Genomic DNA, 22,216 nt, shown 5'->3' with positions numbered 1-22,216 from the left:
ACCTGGCTTAAGCTCAGGGGGATAATAGCCTTGTGCCATGCAGGATACCTGAGTTTGAACCCAGTCTCTTTCCCCCCTCTCCCCCCTCTCACTCTTGCTCTCCCTCTCTTTCCCCCCTTCCCTCTCTCCCTCCTTCTCTTTCCCCCCTCCCCTCTCTCTCCTTCTCTTTCCTCCCTCTCCCCTCTCTCTCCCTCTCTTTCCCCTCTCCCCTCTCTCTCTCCCTCTCTTCCCCCCTCTCCCCCTCCCTCTCCCTCTTCCCCTCTTCCCCCTCGCTCTTTCTCTCCCTCTCTTCCCCCTCCCCTCTCTCTCTCTCTCCCTCTTCCGCCCTCTTCCTCTCTCTCTACCCCTCCCTCTCCCTCTTCCCCCTCGCTCTTTCTCTCCCTCTCTTCCCCCCTCCCCTCTCTCTCTCCCCTCCCCTCTCCCCCTCCCCTCTCTCCCCTCTCTCTCTCTCTTTCTCTCTCTCTCTCTCTCTCTCTCTCTCTCTCCATGTGAACCAGTGCAGCTGGTCTAGTCCCTTCCCTCTGATCTAGCCAGCTGGAATGCCTAGCACAGCCTTGATATTACACTACCTCATACCACATATGTGTCCCAAATAGCACCCTATTCCCTATATAGTGCACTAATTTAGACCATGACCCATATGATTCTGGTCAAAGGTAACGCACCATATAGCGAATAGGGTGCTATTCAAACAACAACATTTATCTCTCTCTCCACATAGTTTATCATACTGACTTTTTCACCATAGCAGAAATCCCCTTTATAAACCCTGCTGTCGCTTTAGTAAGTGATTAATATGGCCTGTGTTGTTAGATAGTCATCATTATCGATGTAATAATGCCGGCCACCCAGGGTCAATACAGCGATCCATTACAGCTGTTACAGTTATTTCTGTTTCTTATGTTAAGGCATGTTGTGTTGTTGCTATGGGAACCAATGTGATAAACGAACAGCAGTTTTATTCGCTGATCTGTAAATAAGTGTTTGCTCAGTTGACAAGATCTATGCAGTCCGGGATCTTAAGAACAAGAAATACGTTAACATATTGTACGAATTGGAATCAAAACATATATCATACGAATTGCACAATGTTTATTTGTATTATTTTAAATTTTTTGCAGGACGCAACATATCATACAAAATGGATGCCTTAGAACACAATCAGATGATGACGATCCTGATGGGCCCCGACATTATACCTCGGGTTAGGGACCGGTAGATCGGGTTAGGGACGGGTAGATTGGGTTAGGGACCGGTAGATCGGGTTAGGGACCGGTAGATCGGGTTAGGTACGGGTAGATCGGGTTAGGGACGGGTAGATCGGGTTAGGGACGGGTAGATCGGGTTAGGGACGGGTAGATCGGGTTAGGGACGGGTAGATCGGGTTAGGGACCGGTAGATCGGGTTAGGGACGGGTAGATCGGGTTAGGGACAGGTAGATCGGGTTAGGGACAGGTAGATCGGGTTAGGGACCGGTAGATCGGGTTAGGGACCGGTAGATCGGGTTAGGGACCGGTAGATCGGGTTAGGGACCGGTAGATCGGGTTAGGGACGGGTAGATCGGGTTAGGGACGGGTAGATTGGGTTAGGGACGGGTAGATCGGGTTAGGGACGGGTAGATCGGGTTAGGGATGGGTAGATCGGGTTAGGGACGTGTAGATCGGATGGGTAGATCGGGTTAGGGACGGGTAGATCGGGTTAGGGATGGGTAGATCGGGTTAGGGACGGGTAGATCGGGTTAGGGATGGGTAGATCGGGTTAGGGACGGGTAGATCGGGTTAGGGACGGGTAGATCGGGTTAGGGATGGGTAGATCGGGTTAGGGACGGGTAGATCGGGTTAGGGACGTGTAGATCGGATGGGTAGATCGGGTTAGGGACCGGTAGATCGGGTTAGGGACGGGTAGATCGGGTTAGGGACGGGTAGATCGGGTTAGGGAAGGGTAGATCGGGTTAGGGACGGGTAGATCGGGTTAGGGACCGGTAGATCGGGTTAGGGACGGGTAGATCGGGTTAGGGACGGGTAGATCGGGTTAGGGACCGGTAGATCGGGTTAGAGACCGGTAGTTCGGGTTAGGGACGGTTAGATCGGGTTAGGGATGGGTAGATCGGGTTAGGGACGGGTAGATCGGGTTAGGGACGGGTAGATCGGGTTAGGGATGGGTAGATCGGGTTAGGGATGGGTAGATCGGGTTAGGGACGGGTAGATCGGGTTAGGGACGGGTAGATCGGGTTAGGGACGGGTAGATCGTGTTAGGGATGGGTAGATCGGGTTAGGGACGGGTAGATCGGGTTAGGGACGGGTAGATCGGGTTAGGGATGGGTAGGGTTATTTTTGTCATCAATAACTAGGGTACTGGCAGGGTATCACTAAACTGATCATTAACATTTTGAAGCGGAGCCATTTTCTCATGCTCTGCTGTGCAGTATGGTCTTATCTGACTGACTAAGATCATAACATGGTGTCAGAAGTGCTTCAACCTTGTCAAATATAAGACAGGAGAGACTATTTCACAGAAAATAGTAATGTTCCTTGAGTTTAGAGTGACGGAAAGTAGCTAACGGCTCTCTCATGTCTCGTCATTGAGCAGAGCAGCCCAAGTGGAGCTGTTGCTATGGTTACTCACAGACTCAGAGTCATCATGATTAGAGTGCATGCAGAGTGAGCTGCCTGCACACAGGGATCGAGTGATAGACAGAGAGGAGCAGCAAATGGATTTTCTGATTTCGAGTTTTGGGCAGGGCCGGCCTTAAATTTGGCAGAAGCAATTGGGCCTGAGTAGGGCTAGGTCTTAAAATGCATGCCTGTTCAGGGCTTTACGTAGTACACAAAAAACAGGGACCCGTTTTGGCTCAAAACTACTGGTTGAATTATACAAATGTTCCGGGGGCATCACTTTAAGTCAGTTTCTGCAATATCACTTCACACATTCAAATGAGAGTCCTCCCAAAACCTGTATTTTATGAGTGCTCTCAAAGTACAGTATGTCCTTTGTGAAATGCATTCTCTTACAAAAATGTACCATGGTAGTACAATGGTGGGGGAAAGACCATGGTATTTCCACCAGTACCATGGTATTTTCCTGTCATTATAGTGACCAAAAAAAACATGATATTTGTTTCATTGTAATAGTTACCATGGTACACAAATTAACCATGGTAGTACAATGAAAAAAAATGACCATGGCTTTGTACTAGCAGCATGTAGTGAAACATGAAAGCATGGTAGCTAGTTGTTTACAAGGTATTATGATGGTCTGAGTCCCACCGTTTTTCAGGTAAAATGACCAAAAACCAAAAACAGTAATTTATGGTACTCACATAATTAAACGTTGACTACTCGCTCTGCAATGGCAAAGTGTAGGCCTAGTACCTTCTTAAACCCCTTAAGCTCATAGTGAAACCACAACACACATGGACTAGTAGTGCAGTGTACCTTTTTAAACCTTGGGAGCTGAAGGGAGTCTGAAACCCTGAAAGATTTAAAATAGTTTATCTGGTGCGTCTTTCCACACTACAGTTTTCAGTTGGCTCTCTCCCATTCAACTGATTTGGCTACTCTTCTACAATTCTAGATGGTCAACATGCAAAAATAATTGTTTGTAAAAATGTATTAATTATCATCTTATCTCATAGATACATTTTCATCATGTAATTCTCAGAATATCCCTAAAAACAGCAAGTTTAACAATGTTTCCCTTAGTTTACACTCTGTTTGAATGTTCATTGGTCCTGTCGCCATGACTACGACAGGCTAGTTTGACTGGACTTACATTAGCTTCTATATTAAAGGACTTTTAGAAATTAATTAACCTATCAAGACACAATAAAAAAAATAACAACAATTATATCCTTGCGCTCCACTTAACTTGGTGTTTCGTATCATATGCTTTATAACTCGCCCACCGTGATGATAACATTTTAAAATATTTACTTTATCTTGTGCTTCTCTCTTCATTTTTCAGTTGGCTTAGCTCTCTCATTCAACTGACACGCCGACTAGGCAGGCTAGCGAGTGAGAGCCACTGTAGAGGAAGTGCACGGGAAGAAACATCTAGAGCGTGTGGATCCCTCTCTGATCATTTTTGCTACCATTTATCATAATTATTTCGTTACCATCTTAGAATCTATAATGCAGGTTAAAACCATTGTATATTTCCGTGATTCAGATCTATACCATGGTATAAATTATGTTAAAAACTGGTTGGTTCGAGGCCTGAATGCAGCCAATCATATCACACCGTATACCACGGGTATGACAAAACATGTATTTTTACGGCTCTAATTACGTTGGTAACCAGTTTATAATAGCAATAAGGCACCTCAGGGATTTGTGGTATATCGCCAATATACCACGGCTAAGGGCTGTATCCAGGCACTTTGCGTTGCATTGTGCATAAGAACAGCCCTTAGCCGTGGTATATTAACCATAAACCAAAAACCCCTTGTGCCTTACTGGTTAATCATACAATGGTAATAAGAAACATTTACAAAATAGCCCCCAACACTCTATTGAGCAAACTGGATGCAGTCTATCACAGTGCCATCCGTTTTATCACCAAAGCCCCATATACTACCCACCACTACGACCTGTATGCTCTCGTTGGCTGGCCCTCACTACATATCCATCGCCAAACCCACTGGCTCCAGGTCATCTATAAGTCTTTGCTAGGTAAAGCCCCGCCTTATCTTTACCTGCCTTATCTCACCTCATTTGCTCACATTGTATATAGACTTATTTTTCTATTGTATTATTGACTGTATGTTTGTTTTACTCCATGTGTAACTCTGTGTTGTTGTGTGTGTCGAACTGCTTTGCTTTATCTTGGCCAGGTCGCAATTGTAAATGAGAACTTGTTCTCAACTTGCCTACCTGGTAAAATAAAGGTGAAATAAAAAATAAATAAATAATCTCAACTCACTGGTCACCATAGCAACATCCACCCGTAGCACACGCTCCAGCAGGTATATTGCACTGGTCATCCCCAAAGCCAACACCTCCTTTGGCCACCTTTCCTTCCAGTTCTGTGCTGCCAATGACTGGAACGAATTGCTAAAATCTCTGAAGCTGGAGTCTTATACCTCCCTCTCTAACTTCAAGCATCAGCTGTCTGAGCAGCTTACCGACCACTGTACCTGTACACAGCCCATCTGTAAATAGCACACCCAACTACCTCATCCCCATATTATTACTTACCCTCTTGCTCTTTTGTAACCCAGTGTCTCTACTTGCACATCATCATCTGCACATCTATCACTCCAGTATTAATGCTAAATTGTAATTATTTTCGCCTCTAGGGCCTATTTATTGCCTCCCTCCGCACTCTTCTACATTTGCACACACTGTACATAGATTTTTCTATTTTTCTTTTCTTTTATGTTATTGACTGTACGTTTGTTTATGTGTAACTGTGTTGTTGTTTTTGTCGCATTGCTTTGCTTTATCTTGGCCAGGTCGCAGTTGTAAATGAGAACTTGTTATCAACTGGCCTACCTGGTTAAATAAAGGTGAAATAAATAAATAAAATAAAAATGTAGGTGCCATGACAGTACCACGGTAGTATCATCATACTTCAAGGCTAAAACCATGGTACATTTTCATGATTCAGACCACAGTAGTACCATGGTACATTTTTGTAAGGGTTTTCAGTGTGGAGATTTGTGTGGGAATAAAATGGGACAGGACACTAGTTGAGATGTACTCAACATTTCAAAGATGGTGGCACATGATTTTCATACAATAAAACAGTGTCAAGGGTGAAATTTATATGACAAGGTTTTAATGATTTGCCAAAAGAAATGAGTGTTTTCCACGGACATGAAGAAATTCAAGTAAACATTAACTGTGTCGCTCTTTTTTTGTTGATAGCTTAGCCTTAGTTCAAACAGCGTTATATCGCAGCACCGAACTAAAAAATACATAACTTTCTCTTTGGAATAGTTGGGAGAGAGTTCCGTCTGAAACAATTGAGTGCGCCTCTGTTTCATGAGGGATAAATTAGGTGCGTTCAATTCGCTTGAACGTTTGCTATTTTTTGAGAACGGTTTGTACTGAACGATAGATTTCCACCAAAACGTTCTTGAACAGACCTTGAGGTATGTTTGCTCCCGTTTGGTGGGTGTGGTGAGATGTGACTTCAAGCAATGAGTGACATTTTTAAAGGGCAGTGGCCAAGCTGCTGACAGCGTTCCCCAACCCCTCTCGGTGTTTTAACTGGTCGTTTAGTACAGCACCGTTTCAGTATAATTTGTTATTTGTTCCAGAACATAAAACGTTCCAAGGATCCCGGATTGCACGGACCCAAATACTGTATAACCACACATCTGTTATTCAATCTGTTGACAATACCACTATCCACCAGTAGATGTCAGAAGAGTAACATATTAACCACTAACCTTCTCTTGAACTGTGTCCAGAGAAACATTGTTTGGGCTCTGCACTTGTTTCAGTGGTTTGGTGGTAGACTGGAATGCCTGGTCAATAACAATAACAACCGTTTCCTCATAAACATACATGCCAGTTTGAGAACTCAGTATATCAAAGTTCAGCCATTATGTTATATAGTAAGAACATGGTATAAGCATGGATAATACCAAGCACATAGAAATATAATTATTATTACATTGCTTAAATATTTATATGAGCAAGCATTTGTGCATGATCATTTTCACTGGTTAAGATGTGTTGTAGTTTATACTGTCACTGCCTTGTCATTTGAAACTCCATAGAGCTCTTTCTTTATTTAACTATGCAAGTCAGTTAAGAACAAATTCTTATTTACAATGACGGTCTACCGAGGAACAGTGGGTTAACTGCCTTGTTCAGGGGCAGAACGACAGATTTTTTTTTACCTTGTCTGCTCTGGGATTCGATTCAGCAACCTTTCAGTTACTGGCCCAACGCTCTAACCACTAGACTACCTGCCACCCCTCTTCTACCTCATCAGATCAAACAAGCTGCTTGCTAGGCTTCATTTATTCATGTGTAACACTTCCTGTATTCTAAAGTTCCTGGAGGAGATATAACCTAATCCATTGCTGCTATGTCTATTTCTTCCTTAGTCTCAGCAGTTCAGCATTGTGGGTAATGCAATGCTACACATTGGTAGTGAATGAGGGGAGTTTCCCCCTTTACATTAATAAATTAAGCTGTAATGTGTAACTCCTGCACTGTAATGTCCCTAGAGAAGCCAAACAGAGGATACTCTAATGGGTTAGTTCTTCCTTATTCTCTACAATTCAGCACTGTGGGTAATGCAATGTTATGCATTGGTAGTGGATGAGGTGAATTACAGTGTAAAGGCTATAAAGCCCAATGGAAAAAGGTGTTATATATTTCTCCAACCCCGTGTACTGCCATGGGACATGTAGTAGCTGCCTGGTGGGTGAGAGGCTACTCTGTTCCAGCTGCTGTGTTGGGAGCTCTCTGTTGCTCGTGTTTTGCCAGCTGCAATGGGAGAGAGGGAAGGAGGGCGGGTGGGAGGGAGGGAGGGAAGGAGGGAGGGAGGGATGGAGGGGGAACTGGGCGCCACACAGCCACAAAGAACAGACAGTACTGGACTGAACTTTCTCTCTCTCTCTCTCTCTCTCTCTCTCTCTCTCTCTCTCTCTCTCTCTCTCTCTCCTCTCCTCTCTCTCTCTCTCTCTCTCTCTCTCTCTCTCGTTGTCTACACAGCCACAGAGAACAGTCAGTGCTGGACTGAACAAGCAGGCTTTCCTCCCTCTCCTCTCCCTCCGCTGCCTGCTGGCTAACTGCTGCCTCTGCAGTGCCTCACATGGAGAAACATGTGATGCTGCTGTCTCTAACAGAAAGAACTGACTGTGCTGCAGACAGACAGGCAGACAGGCAAGCAGGCAGACAGACAGCAGGATTGCTCATGTGCTATCCTGAATCAATGGAGAGATTTTAAAGAAGATATATTTTAAACTACCACACAAACAAACATACACATGTACTCTCTCTCTTTCTTTCTCTCTGCACTTTTTAATTTCACAAAATGCCTTCCTTTTGGCAATCACATCGAATCAATGCACTTAGGGCCCCGATTCAGACTTGAGATAAGTTGACTTAACATGGACTTAAGTCAAAAATGTGGACTGAAGTCCATGTTAAGTCTACTTATCTCAAGTCTGAATCGAGCCCTTAGTAAAGGTTGATGTTAAGTAGAATAGTCCCAGCTGCAACTGTGGCTATGTATCAACAACAATAGGCTCATTGTTCAAAGAAAAAAGTTACTCTTAAATACAGCAGTCATACCATACTAACCCAACAGTTGGTTGCTGCCCTTTCTTTCATTCTCTAAGATCACTCTTGTAGAACAGAGCAAGGAAGAGAAGACAAGAACAGAAAAGAGGGGAGAGGAGAGGAGAGGAGAGGAGGGGAGAAGAGAGGGGGAGGGGAGAGAGGAGACAAGAGCAGAGGAGTGGGAGGGGAGGGGAGGGGAGGAGAGGAGGGGAGAGGAAACAGGTGATTGCATAACCTAGTTAAGTCTACAGAGCTGTACATTGACATGATGTTGACTTGACTTCAGTTCCAGCCTGCACTGTATTGTGGTGACTATAGGCTAATAGTGGACTAATGTTTGGAATGATAATTCACAGCAATATCAGTTCATCTGTAGTGTCCCCTAATTGGACAATTAGTTTGATATACACTATAACAAGGATCATCAACTAGATTCAGCCGCATGAAGATTTGTTCTTGAGCAGATGGTCAGGAGACTGGAAAATAATTGCAAAACATTTGTAGACTGCAAATTGACTGCAAGGACAAACAGCTACAGTTGCGTTCACCTGAATTTACCTGGTCAGTCTATGTAATTAAATGTTTTGTACACTCGGTGTATATCTCCTTATTATGCGTGGGAATACTTGGGAACAGATTTCCACATTTGCCCTGCAGGCCGCTGGTTGGGGAACTCTGCACTGTACACTACACATTACACACTACACACTATACACTACACATTACACACTACACACTACACACTCAGTGGTGACCCATCATTCGTTATTATCCACCGTAGCTTTTATTGGACTGATCATGTCAGCATCATACTTTCAAGCAGTCATCATCATGAATCACGTCAACCACCTACTGGCAAATCCTTTTCAAACCTTGTCAAATGAAGATAAATTCTAAATGCAATGTATCGGTGCTCATCGGCCATTGGACATAAACATTACACAACAAGTTGGAAATCGCAAATTCAACAATGACTGGTTTGGAAGGAATCAGGGGCTAACTGCAACCATTGCAAAGCAATCACTAGCCTGCTATTCAGTGGAGTGGATGTGTGGTCCAAGTCTGGGTTTAAGGGTCTCTTTTCCAAGCTTAAAAAGATAAACATTCACATGCAAACCCATGGGCCAGACTTGGTGTACAGGGAGAATACTGTAAGAACGGCCCATATTATGAATTATGTCGCTGTACATTTCAAAAGTGCTGAACAAATAGTTATATTGACTAAGTCCGTCCTAGCTCGCTCATTAATGTCTTAATAGAAATTACGGATTGCCTCTTATCCGCTCGTCGTCCCCTCATGCCATAGTTCGTACATCTCAATTGTCAGTAGAAACCACATGTGTTTAAGCAAGTCAGCCATATTAGCTATGTTTTTTTTTTAAGTCAGTAAATGAGGCTGAATGAACTGTTCGCTGCCAGACAAGGCTCCTCTGATAGCCAGGTGTAGCAGGGGTGATTCACTCCATGGTGCTGAAAACAAAGCTCTGCTGTTGGGACAGCTTTATGTAGGCCCTAACAGTTTGTGGTCACCGTTATAGGGCAGTTAATGTATTGTTTAGTGTTGTGTTGTGTAGTGGCTTTGCTGGCATGAATAAAAAAAAAATTGGGACACTTTGCCCCACCAACATTTATATGTTAGAATCACCACTGTATACACTATAGATTATACACTATAATTAAGGCCAGGAGTTTTTCCTCATCACGAAACCTGACCAGGAGAAACTCTTGCCCCAGATCTAGTTGGGACCCTAGTAGTTAACACATCTCTGCTCCAGTAAACCAATGATCTCAAGACTCTGATACTGTAGGCCCCATTTGATTTTACCAGTGGAGTGGGTTGTCAATTGAGAAGGGGGTAGCTGCAGCACAATATGGAAACTGGAGTATGGGCGAGTGGGTGTGTCAAAAGGAATGTAGTGGGCATGTAGAAAGGAGTGGGTGTGTCAAAAGGAATGTAGTGGGCGTGTAGAAAGGAGTGGGTGTGTCAAAAGGAATGTAGTGGGCGTGTAGAAAGGAATGGGCGTGTAGAAAGGAATGTAGTGGGCGTGTAGAAAGGAATGGGCGTGTAGAAAGGAATGTAGTGGGCGTGTAGAAAGGAATGTAGTGGGCGTGTAGAAAGGAATGGGCGTGTAGAAAGGAATCGGCGTGTAGAAAGGAATGGGCGTGTAGAAAGGAATGTAGTGGGCGTGTAGAAAGGAGTGGGTGTGTCAAAAGGAATGTAGTGGGCGTGTAGAAAGGAATGGGTGTGCGGAATGCGCTCTATTACATACTGTTAGATACTTCCCACGCCGTTGCGGGACAGTAAACAGTGCTTGGCAAATGGGAGTAAAAGACCATATGCCCCAGTGTTGTTGCCATTCATCCCCTACCCATTGAGTAGACTGTATACATATCAAGGCCAGATCTAAATTGTTATATTAGTTATTTATTGTGTAGGCTGCTGTCCTGGGAAGGAAAACATTTGACACATTAGCTACTACCGTCGACATGACCGTGATACAGCTGCCCAGTGGGATGCACCTCAGGTCGGCAGCATATATACCTCAGGGGTCAGCAGGCACCTCAACATCGGAGCTGGTCGTCGGTTTTATCAACTTGTCATGCAGCCCAATCAGCATTTGCAAAATGTCTTGAGTGGCAATGAATCTGTCCAATTAGCTGATTCGCCTTCCATACCCTCTCTCCTTTCGACACACCCACTTGCCCATACTTCGGTCGCCATGTTGGGCTGCAGCTATCCGTACTTGTATCGATTAGCCCGTCTTGGCCTGAGGTAAGAACAGCCCAAACCCCAACGGAGAAGAACCCAGAAATTACTAATCAGTCCTATAGATGGACTAAAAAAATAAAACAGTTTGGCAGAAGCTTTCTTTCAGCCAAACGCTTTTAAACTTCCTGCTACAGTGTTTGAACGCGTGTATTTATAGTTGATTAATGGAAGACAGTGCTGGCTAGCTGCTCCAGCTGGCTGCAGATATAGTTAAGCTATGATGGCTGACCTATATTTGAGAGAGAGAGAGAGAGAGAGAGAGAGAGAGAGAGAGAGAGAGAGAGAGAGAGAGAGAGAGAGAGAGAGAGAGAGAGAGAGAGAGAGAGAGAGACTCCACTAACCAGACTATAGAAAAAAAAATTACAGCATATCTAAAAAGGGCAGAAAGAAACCACAAGGGAGAAGAATCCAGTAAATTACACAAGACCAATCAGTCCTATAGATCAGAGTTTCCCAAACTCGGTCCTGGGGCTCTCCCTGGGTGCACTTTTAGTTTTTTTGCCTAAGCACTACACAGCTGATTCAAATAACAAACTAATCATCAAGCTTTGATTATTTGAATCAGCTGTGTAGTGCTAGAGGGAAAAACCAAAACGTGGCCCCAGTTTGGGAAACGCTGCTATGGATTAACTAAGAAAAGTATGGAAAACTACCAAAAAGCAATTGGCAATCTAAAAATAAAATCTCTCCCAAACACATAAAATTGGAACTCCCTAAAAAAATAAAAAAACACACAGCGAAGAATTGGCTATCCAAAATAGTGGCTTTGATTCACTTTGAGGAACTATATAGAAATATTACAATGAATTCAGAACAAAAATAAATATATACAGTCGTGGCCAAAAGTTTTGAGAATGACACAAATATACATTTTCACAAAGTGTGCTGCTTCAGTGTCTTTAGATATTTTTGTCAGATGTTACTATGGAATACTGAAGTATAATTACAAGCATTTCATAAGTGTCAATGGCTTTTATTGACAATCACATGAAGTTGATGCAAAGAGTCAATATTTGCAGTGTTGACCCTTCTTTTTCAAGACCTCTGCAATCCGCCCTGGCATGCTGTCAATTAACTTCTGGGCCACATCCTGACTGATGGCAGCCCATTCTTGCATAATCAATGCTTGGAGTTTGTCAGAATTTGTGGGTTTTTGTTTGTCCACCCGCCTCTTGAGGATTGACCACAAGTTCTCAATGGGATTAAGGTCTGGGGAGTTTCCTGGCCATGGACCCAAAATATCGATGTTTTGTTCCCCGAGCCACTTAGTTATCACTTTTGCCTTATGGCAAGGTGCTCCATCATGCTGGAAAAGGCATTGTTCGTCACCAAACTGTTCCTGGATGGTTGGGAGAAGTTGCTCTCGGAGGATGTGTTGGTACCATTCTTTATTCATGGCTCTGTTCTTAGGCAAAATTGTGAGTGAGCCCACTCCCTTGGCTGAGAAGCAACCCCACGCATGAATGGTCTCAGGATGCTTTACTGTTGGCATGACACAGGAATGATGGTAGCGCTCACCTTGTCTTCTCCGGACAAGCTTTTTCCGGTTGCCCCAAACAATCGGAAAGGGGATTCATCAGAGAAAATGACTTTACCCCAGTCCTCAGCAGTCCAATCCCTGTACCTTTTGCAGAATATCAGTCTGTCCCTGATGTTTTTCCTGGAGAGAAGTGGCTTCTTTGCTGCCCTTCTTGACACCAGGCCATCCTCCAAAAGTCTTCGCCTCACTGTGCGTGCAGATGCACTCACACCTGCCTGCTGCCATTCCTGAGCAAGCTCTGTACTTGTGGTGCCCCGATCCTGCAGCTGAATCAACTTTAGGAGACTGTCCTGGCGCTTGCTGGACTTTCTTGGGCACCCTGAAGCCTTCTTCACAACAATTAAACCGCTTTCCTTGAAGTTCTTGATGAGCCGATAAATGGTTGATTAAGGTGCAATCTTACTGGCAGCAATATCCTTGCCTGTGAAGCCCTTTTTGTGCAAAGTAATGATGATGGCACGTGTTTCCTTGCAGGCAACCACAGTTGACAGAGGAAGAACAATGATTCCAAGCACTACCCTCCTTTTGAAGATACCAGTCTGTTATTCGAACTCAATCAGCATGACAGAGTGATCTCCAGCCTTTTCCTCGTCAACACTCACACCTGCATTAACGAGAGAATCACTGACATGATGTCAGCTGGTCCTTTTGTGGCAGGGCTGAAATGCAGTGGAAATGTTTTTGGGGGATTCAGTTCATTTGCATGGCAAAGAGGGACTTTGCAATTAATTGCAATTCATCTGATCACTCTTCATAACATTCTGGAGTATATGCAAATTGCCATCATACAAACTGAGGCAGCAGAGTTTGTGAAAATTAATGTTTGTGTCATTCTCAAAACTTTTGGCCACAACTGTACATAAAAAAATATATATAATTCTTGAATCAGCCGTTAGAGACACTTAGAACCCTTTGGATTCCACCAATTACAGAAAAAAGGGATTCCAAAAAAAATACAAGCTCTGCAACCCAGAAAGGCCTGTGGTGCTGACGGAATATTAACGATCACAGATCACAGTATGTTGTACTGCTACACTTTTGAGTGTAGGCTATTTCGCTGACATCAGGAACCAACCACTAATAACACCAAATATGTTTAATTTTTTTTTAAATGGAGACAAATTTTGACCTAAACAATTACCATGGCATTTGTGTCAACAGCAACCTGGGGGAAAATATTCTACACCGTCATGAACAGCAGCTTACTGCCCTTTCTCAGTGAACACAATCACCTGAGCAAAAGTCACTTTGGATTTCTACCAACTTATCAAACATAAGACCACGTTTATAGCCTACAGACCCTAATTGATAAACGTGAATCAAAACAAAAACATTCTACTGATTTGTGGATTTCCAAAAAGTTTGATTCAATTGGGAACAAAGGCATTTTTTTCAAATTAATTGAAAATGGTGTGGGTAGAAAAACATATGATGTCATCAAATCAATGTACACAAATAACAAATGTGCAGTCAAAATGTGAGATAAACATACACATTTCTATTCCCAAGGGGCATGGAATAAAACAGGGGAACAACTTGAGTTCAAGTCTATTTAATATATACATGACTGAATTGGCAAAAAAACACTAGAACAATCAACAGCCCCCGGTCTCACTTAACGACATAGAAATAAAATGCTTCCTGTATGCAGATGACCTGGTGCTGCTGTCCTCCACAAAAGGGGGGGGGCTACAGCTACAATTAGATCATCTGCAATAGTTCTGTCAGACCTGGGCACTGACAGTCAGTCTCAAAAACAATAACATTCTGATATTCCAGAAAAGGTCCAGATGTCAGGGAAACCGATATACCTGTTTACTGGGCTCTCATGATATAGAACACACCTTCACATAAGGGCACCAAAAATCAGCTCCACGGGGAACTTCAACCTGCAGCTCCACGGGGAACTTCAACCTGCAGCTCCACAGGGAACTTCAACCTGCAGCTCCACGGGGAACTTCAACCTGCAGCTCCACGGGGAACTTCAACCTGCAGCTCCACGGGGAACTTCAACCTGCAGCTCCACGGGGAACTTCAATCTGCAGCTCCACGGGGAACTTCAACCTGCAGCTCCACAGGGAACTTCAACCTGCAGCTCCACGGGGAACTTCAACCTGCAGCTCCACGGGGAACTTCAACCTGCAGCTCCACGGGGAACTTCAACCTGCAGCTCCACGGGGAACTTCAACCTGCAGCTCCACAGGGAACTTCAACCTAGCCGTGAATTAACTGAAAGACAAAGCAGGAAGGGCTTTCTATGCCGTTTAACAACAGTGAAGTGTGGGTTCCACTATATGGCAGTGAAGTGTGGGGTCCACTATATGGCAGTGAAGTGTGGGGTCCACTATATGGCAGTGAAGTGTGGGGTCCACTATATGACGGTGAAGTGTGGGGTCCACTATATGGCAGTGAAGTGTGGGGTCCACTATACGGCAGTGAAGTGTGGGGTCCACTATATGACAGTGAAGTGTGGGGTCCACTATGTGGCAGTGAAGTTTGGGATCCACTTACAAAACAAGAATTTTCCAAATGGGACAAACATCCAATTGAAATCCTGCATGTGGAATTCTGTAAGAGCATCCTCAGAGTACAGAAAAAAACTCAAAACAACGCATGCAGAGCAGACTTAGGCCAATTCTCTCTTCCGATTAATATCCCCCAAAAAATATCCACCAAATGTTATAATAATTTAAAAACAAGTGACCCCACTCCTACTATTACAAAGCCCTCAAATGCCAAGATTTGACCATAAAAAGGAGTCCTCTAAGACAGCTGGTCCTGAGGCTCAATTCACTAACCACTACCAACCCAACAAAGCCTCAGGACAGCACTCAGAAAATCTGGCCCAACCAAATCATCACAAAGCTAAAATAAAAATATATCACCTATTGGAAAGACACCACAGCATTAGAGCCAATGCTATTTGGCTCTAAACAGACAGTACTTGGTGGCAGACTATCTGACCACTGTGACTAAAAGAAAACTGAGGAAAACACTGACTAGGTACAGACTCAGGGAGCACAGCCTGGCCATGGCGACCGGTCGTCACAGACAAACCTTGCTGTTCAGAGAGGACAGGGTGTGCTCATTCTGCCCCCATGAAGACACAGAGACAGCTGTATTTTGGACTAGTAACCGAAAGGTTGCAAGATCGAATCCCTGAGCTGACAAGGTAAAAATCTGTTGTTCTGCCCCCTGAACAAGACAGTTAACCCACTGTTCCTAGGCCGTCATTGAAAATAAGAATTTCTTCTTAACTGACTTGCCTAGTTAAATAAAGGTTAAAATAAATAAAAAATGTAGAGTGTGCTTATTCAACCTGAGGGGACAGCCAATGAGAAGTACAGTGTGATTATTCAACCTGAGGGGACAGCCAATGAGAAGTACAGTGTAATTATTCAACCTGAGGGGACAGCCAGTGAGAAGTAGAGTGTGAATATTCAACCTGAGGGGACAGCCAATGAGAAGTAGAGTGTGATTATTCAACCTGAGGGGACAGCCAATGAGAAGTACAGTGTGATTATTCAACCTGAGGGGACAGCCAGTGAGAAGTAGAGTGTGATTATTCAACCTGAGGGGACAGCCAATGAGAAGTAGAGTGTGATTATTCAACCTGAGGGGACAGCCAATGAGAAGTAGTGTGATTATTGCTTCATCACCAACAGTCTAGTCTATTCCTGTCTTTGGCCATCCTTGTTATACGTTTACTTTGACAACGGAAGTGTTTTACTTTCCATGTCAATAAAGTATATTGAATTGAATTAATTTTGACTCTCTCTCTCTCTCTCTCTCTCTCTCTCTCTGTCTCTCTCTGTCTCTCTCTCTCTCTCTGTCTCTCTCTGTCTTTCTCTCTCTCTCTCTCTCTCTGTCTCTCTCTCTCTGTCTCTCTCTCTGTCTCTCTCTCTGTCTCTCTCTCTCTCTCTCTGTCTCTCTCTCTGTCTCTCTCTCTCTCTCTCTCTCTCTCTCTCTCTCTCTCTCTCTCTCTCTCTCTCTCTCTCGTTTGTGTTGAGGCAGCAACAGGAACTGGGGCAGTATAGTTTCACACACATGCCTCTAGCAGCTTTGTAAAAAAAACTTAGTGAGCATCTCCCTGTGCTGTGACTGTGTGGCGCTGTATCTAGGCCACGGTTGGCCCAGCTTGACGAGAGGAAGGAAAGTGGGGTACAAGAGACTGTGGCAGCCAGCTAGGCAGCTAGGCAGCTAGGCAGCTAGGCAGCTAGGCAGCTAGGCAGCTAGGCAGCTAGGCAGCTAGGCAGCTAGGCAGCTAGGCAGCAACCTGAGAGAACTGGAGAGAGACGGGTGCCCGGCTGCCACTGAATGTAGCTTAACTATGAGTTATGCAACATGGTTATAGCCGTGACAGCATTCGAGAGCAACGATCTGGACTCCAAGATACTGGCTGTCTGGCTAGAGTAGCTGTCCAGAGTAGCTGGATAGAGTATATACCTGGAGTAGCTGGATAGTAGCAGGATAGAGGATAGAGTAGCTCTATAGAGTAGCAGGATAGAGTATCTACCTGGAGTAGCTGGATAGTAGCAGGATAGAGGATAGAGTAGCTCTATACAGTAGCTGGATAGAGTATCTACCTGGAGTAGCTGGATAGTAGCAGGATAGAGGATAGAGTAGCAGGATAGAGTATCTACCTGGAATAGCTGGATAGAGTAGCTGGATAGAGTACCTGCTTGGAGTAGTTGGATAGAGCTGGATAGAGTAGCTGGCTGGAGCACAGGAGAGTATGACTGGACGAGAGTTAACTAGCGAGGGTTAATCAAATCAAATCAAATGTTATTTGTCACATGCGCCGAATACAACAAGTGTAGACCTTACTGTGAAATGCTGAATACAACAAGTGTAGACCTTATTGTGAAATGTTTACATACAAGCCCTTAACCAACACTGCAGTTCAAGATTAATTAGTCTATATGTTCATTGATTGTTGAGAAATGATGTGATATTAGGGAAGAAAATAGCTTTTGAAAATCACTTGATGATCATTTTGAGAAATGTACTGTTAAACACATTAGTATTCTAGAAAATTCAGTGGCTAGCCCTGACCGGGATTCATAACCTGTTGTTAACCCACTACCTTATTGCTATTAGACCCCTAACCTCTTGATGAGGTCACTAGGTGTTGGGTTAAAAGGTCGCTAAAGTATTCATACACTATGTGGGCTATTTGTTAGCAGTCACAACATGTCTTTGTGTTGCACTGTAAAGAATACACATTACAGTGTGTAGGCTTGGCGGGCCATCGGCTGGCAGTCAGTCAGACAGACCATATGCAACATAACTGTGATTAGCTATAAAAAGACAGTCGGCCTTTGCACAGAAGTGAGATGAAGGAGAGAGAGAAATTACTCTCTTTCTTTCTCTTTCCATCTACGGTTTCTGAAAGGCAGCTCGTAATTAGTTTTGTGTCGTGTTTGAAGTAGAAATGGCCCCTATGTCGTGTTTGAAGTAATGGCCCCTATGTCGTGTTATAAGAGTCTATAGCAGATCATATTACATGGGCATCTGGAGGCTCCTCTGCTATGAGTCATCTCCTTCTCCCTCTCTCCCCCCCACTGCTCTCCACCTACTCCTTCCGCACCTCCCTCTCTCTGTGGCCTCCTGGGCTAAGATACTCTCTGACTAAGGGGAAATCTGAAGCAGAAAAGGCTCCTCACTGTAATTGCCCTGCAGCTAAGTATGAGACATACATACATACTACAGTGTGCTGTGCTGTACTGTGGTGTACTGCACTGTATTGTACTAAACTGTGCTGTACTGTACTGTAGTGTACTGTGGTGGACTGTACTGTACTGTACTGTACTGTACTGTGGTGTACTGTACTGTGGTGTACTGTACTGTACTGTGATGGACTGTACTGTGGTGTACTGTACTGTGCTGTACTGTGGTGTACTGTACTGTACTGTGGTGGACTGTACTGTGGTGTACTGTGCTGTACTGTGGTGTACTGGGCTGTACTGTGGTGGACTGTACTGTGGTGTACTGTGCTGTACTGTGGTGTAGTGTACTGTGGTGTACTGTACTGTGCTGTACTGTGGTGTACTGTACTGTGGTGGACTGTAATGTGGTGTACTGTACTGTGCTGTACTGTGGTGGACTGTAATGTGGTGTACTGTACTGTGCTGTACTGTGGTGTACTGTACTGTGGTGTACTGTGGTGTACTGTACTGTGCTGTACAGTGGTGTACTGTACTGTACTGTGGTGGACTGTACTGTGGTGTACTGTACTGTGCTGTACTGTGGTGTACTGTACTGTACTGTGGTGGACTGTACTGTGCTGTACTGTACTGTGGTGTACTGTACTGTGCTGTACTATGGTGTACTGTACTGTGGTGTACTGTACTGTGCTGTACTGTGCTGTACTGTACTGTGGTGTACTGTACTGTGCTGTACTGTAGTGTACTGTACTGTGGTGTACTGTACTGTGCTGTACTGTGGTGTACTGTACTGTGGTGGACTGTACTGTGGTGTACTGTACTGTACTGTTGTGTGCTGTACTGTACCGGGGTGTACTGTACTGTGGTGTACTGTACTGTGGTGGACTGTACTGTACTGTGCTGTACTGTACTGGGGTGTACTGTACTGTGGTGTACTGTACTGTACTGTGGTGTACTGTACTGTGGTGGACTGTACTGTTCTGTACTGTACTGTGGTGGACTGTACTGTGCTGGACTGTACTGATGTGGACTGTACTGTGCCGTAGTGTACTGTGGTGTACTGTACTGTACTGTACTATACTGTGGTGTACTGTATAAAAGAGGAAAACAAATTCAGAAAAAGGAAATATTGAAAAAAGTACTGCATAAACTGTATTTCTACAAAATGAGATAGGTATGAAGCAGCATCAGTAAACGAAAGGATAAATACAGTAGGGGGAACTGCAAATAGGAAAGTAGTTATCCTAATTTAGTTATCCTCATATAACCCTTTGAGTGACCTAATACTATAGTCACAGTAGTTATCCTCATATAACTCTCTGAGTGACCTAATACTGTAGTCACAGTACTTATCCTCATATAGCCCTCTGAGTGACCTAATACTGTAGTCACATTAGTTATCCTCATATAATCCTCTGAGTGACCTAATACTGTAGTCACAGTAGTTATCCTCATATAACCCTCTGAGTGACCTAATACTGTAGTCACAGTAGTTATCCTCATATAACTCTCTGAGTGACCTAATACTGTAGTCACAGTAGTTATCCTCATATAACCCTCTGAGTGACCTAATGCTGTAGTCACAGTAGTTATCCTCATATAACCCTCTGAGTGACCTAATACTGTAGTCACAGTAGTTATCCTCATATAACCCTCTGAGTGACCTAATACTGTAGTCACAGTAGTTATCCTCATATAACCCTCTGAGTGACCTAATACTGTAGTCACAGTAGTTATCCTCATATAACCCTCTGAGTGACCTAATACTGTAGTCACAGTAGTTATCCTCATATAACCCTCTGAGTGACCTAATACTGTAGTCACAGTAGTTATCCTCATATAACCCTCTGAGTGACCTAATACTGTATTCACAGTAGTTACCCTCATATAACCCTCTGAGTGACCTAATGCTGTAGTCACAGTAGTTATCCTCATATAACCCTCTGAGTGACCTAATACTGTAGTCACAGTAGTTATCCTCATATAACCCTCTGAGTGACCTAATACTGTAGTCACAGTAGTTATCCTCATATAACCCTCTGAGTGACCTAATACTGTAGTCACAGTAGTTATCCTCATATAACCCTCTGAGTGACCTAATACTGTAGTCACAGTAGTTATCCTCATATAACTCTCTGAGTGACCTAATGCTGTAGTCACAGTAGTTATCCTCATATAACCCTCTGAGGGACCTAATACTGTAGTCACAGTAGTTATCCTCATATAACCCTCTGAGTGACCTAATGCTGTAGTCACAGTAGTTACCCTCATATAACCATCTGAGTGACCTAATGCTGTAGTCACAGTAGTTATCCTCATATAACCCTCTGAGTGACCTAATACTGTAGTCACAGTAGTTATCCTCAAAAAACCCTCTGAGTGACCTAATACTGTAGTCACAGTAGTTATCCTCATATAACCCTCTGAGTGACCTAATGCTGTAGTCACAGTAGTTACCCTCATATAACCCTCTGAGTGACCTAATGCTGTAGTCACAGTAGTTATCCTCATATAACCCTCTGAGTGACCTAATACTGTAGTCACAGTAGTTATCCTCAAAAAACCCTCTGAGTGACCTAATACTGTAGTCACAGTAGTTATCCTCATATAACCCTCTGAGTGACCTAATACTGTAGTCACAGTAGTTGTCCTCATATAACCCTCTGAGTGACCTAATGCTGTAGTCACAGTAGTTATCCTCATATAACCATCTGAGTGACCTAATACTATAGTCACAGTAGTTATCCTCATATAACCCTCTGAGTGACCTAATGCTGTAGTCACAGTAGTTATCCTCATATAACCATCTGAGTGACCTAATGCTGTAGTCACAGTAGTTATCCTCATATAACCCTCTGAGTGACCTAATACTGTAGTCACAGTAGTTATCCTAATTTAACCCTCTGAGTGACCTGATACTGTAGTCACAGTAGTTATCCTCATATAACCCTCTGAGTGACCTAATACTGTAGTCACAGTAGTTATCCTCATATAACCCTCTGAGTGACCTAATACTGTAGTCACAGTAGTTATCCTCATATAACCCTCTGAGTGACCTAATACTGTAGTCACAGTAGTTATCCTCATATAACCCTCTGAGTGACCTGATACTGTAGTCACAGTAGTTATCCTCATATAACCCTCTGAGTGACCTAATACTATAGTCACAGTAGTTATCCTCATATAACCCTCTGAGTGACCTAATGCTGTAGTCACAGTAGTTATCCTCATATAACCCTCTGAGTGACCTAATACTGTAGTCACAGTAGTTATCCTCATATAACCCTCTGAGTGACCTGATACTGTAGTCACAGTAGTTATCCTAATTTAACCCTCTGAGTGACCTGATACTGTAGTCACAGTAGTTATCCTCATATAACCCTCTGAGTGACCTGATACTGTAGTCACAGTAGTTATCCTCATATAACCCTCTGAGTGACCTAATACTGTAGTCACAGTAGTTATCCTCATATAACCCTCTGAGTGACCTAATACTGTAGTCACAGTAGTTATCCTCATATAACCCTCTGAGTGACCTAATGCTGTAGTCACAGTAGTTATCCTCATATAACCCTCTGAGTGACCTAATGCTGTAGTCACAGTAGTTATCCTCATATAACCCTCTGAGTGACCTAATACTGTAGTCACAGTAGTTATCCTCATATAACCCTCTGAGTGACCTAATACTGTAGTCACAGTAGTTATCCTCATATAACCCTCTGAGTGACCTAATACTGTAGTCACAGTAGTTATCCTCATATAACCCTCTGAGTGACCTAATACTGTAGTCACAGTAGTTATCCTCATATAACCCTCTGAGTGACCTGATACTGTAGTCACAGTAGTTATCCTAATTTAACCCTCTGAGTGACCTGATACTGTAGTCACAGTAGTTATCCTCATATAACCCTCTGAGTGACCTGATACTGTAGTCACAGTAGTTATCCTCATATAACCCTCTGAGTGACCTAATACTGTAGTCACAGTAGTTATCCTC

This window comes from Salmo salar, chromosome 14, assembly GCF_965601325.2.
Source record: "Salmo salar chromosome 14, fSalSal1, whole genome shotgun sequence".
Taxonomy (NCBI): domain Eukaryota; kingdom Metazoa; phylum Chordata; class Actinopteri; order Salmoniformes; family Salmonidae; genus Salmo; species Salmo salar.
Note: the sequence above shows the minus strand (reverse complement) of the source record.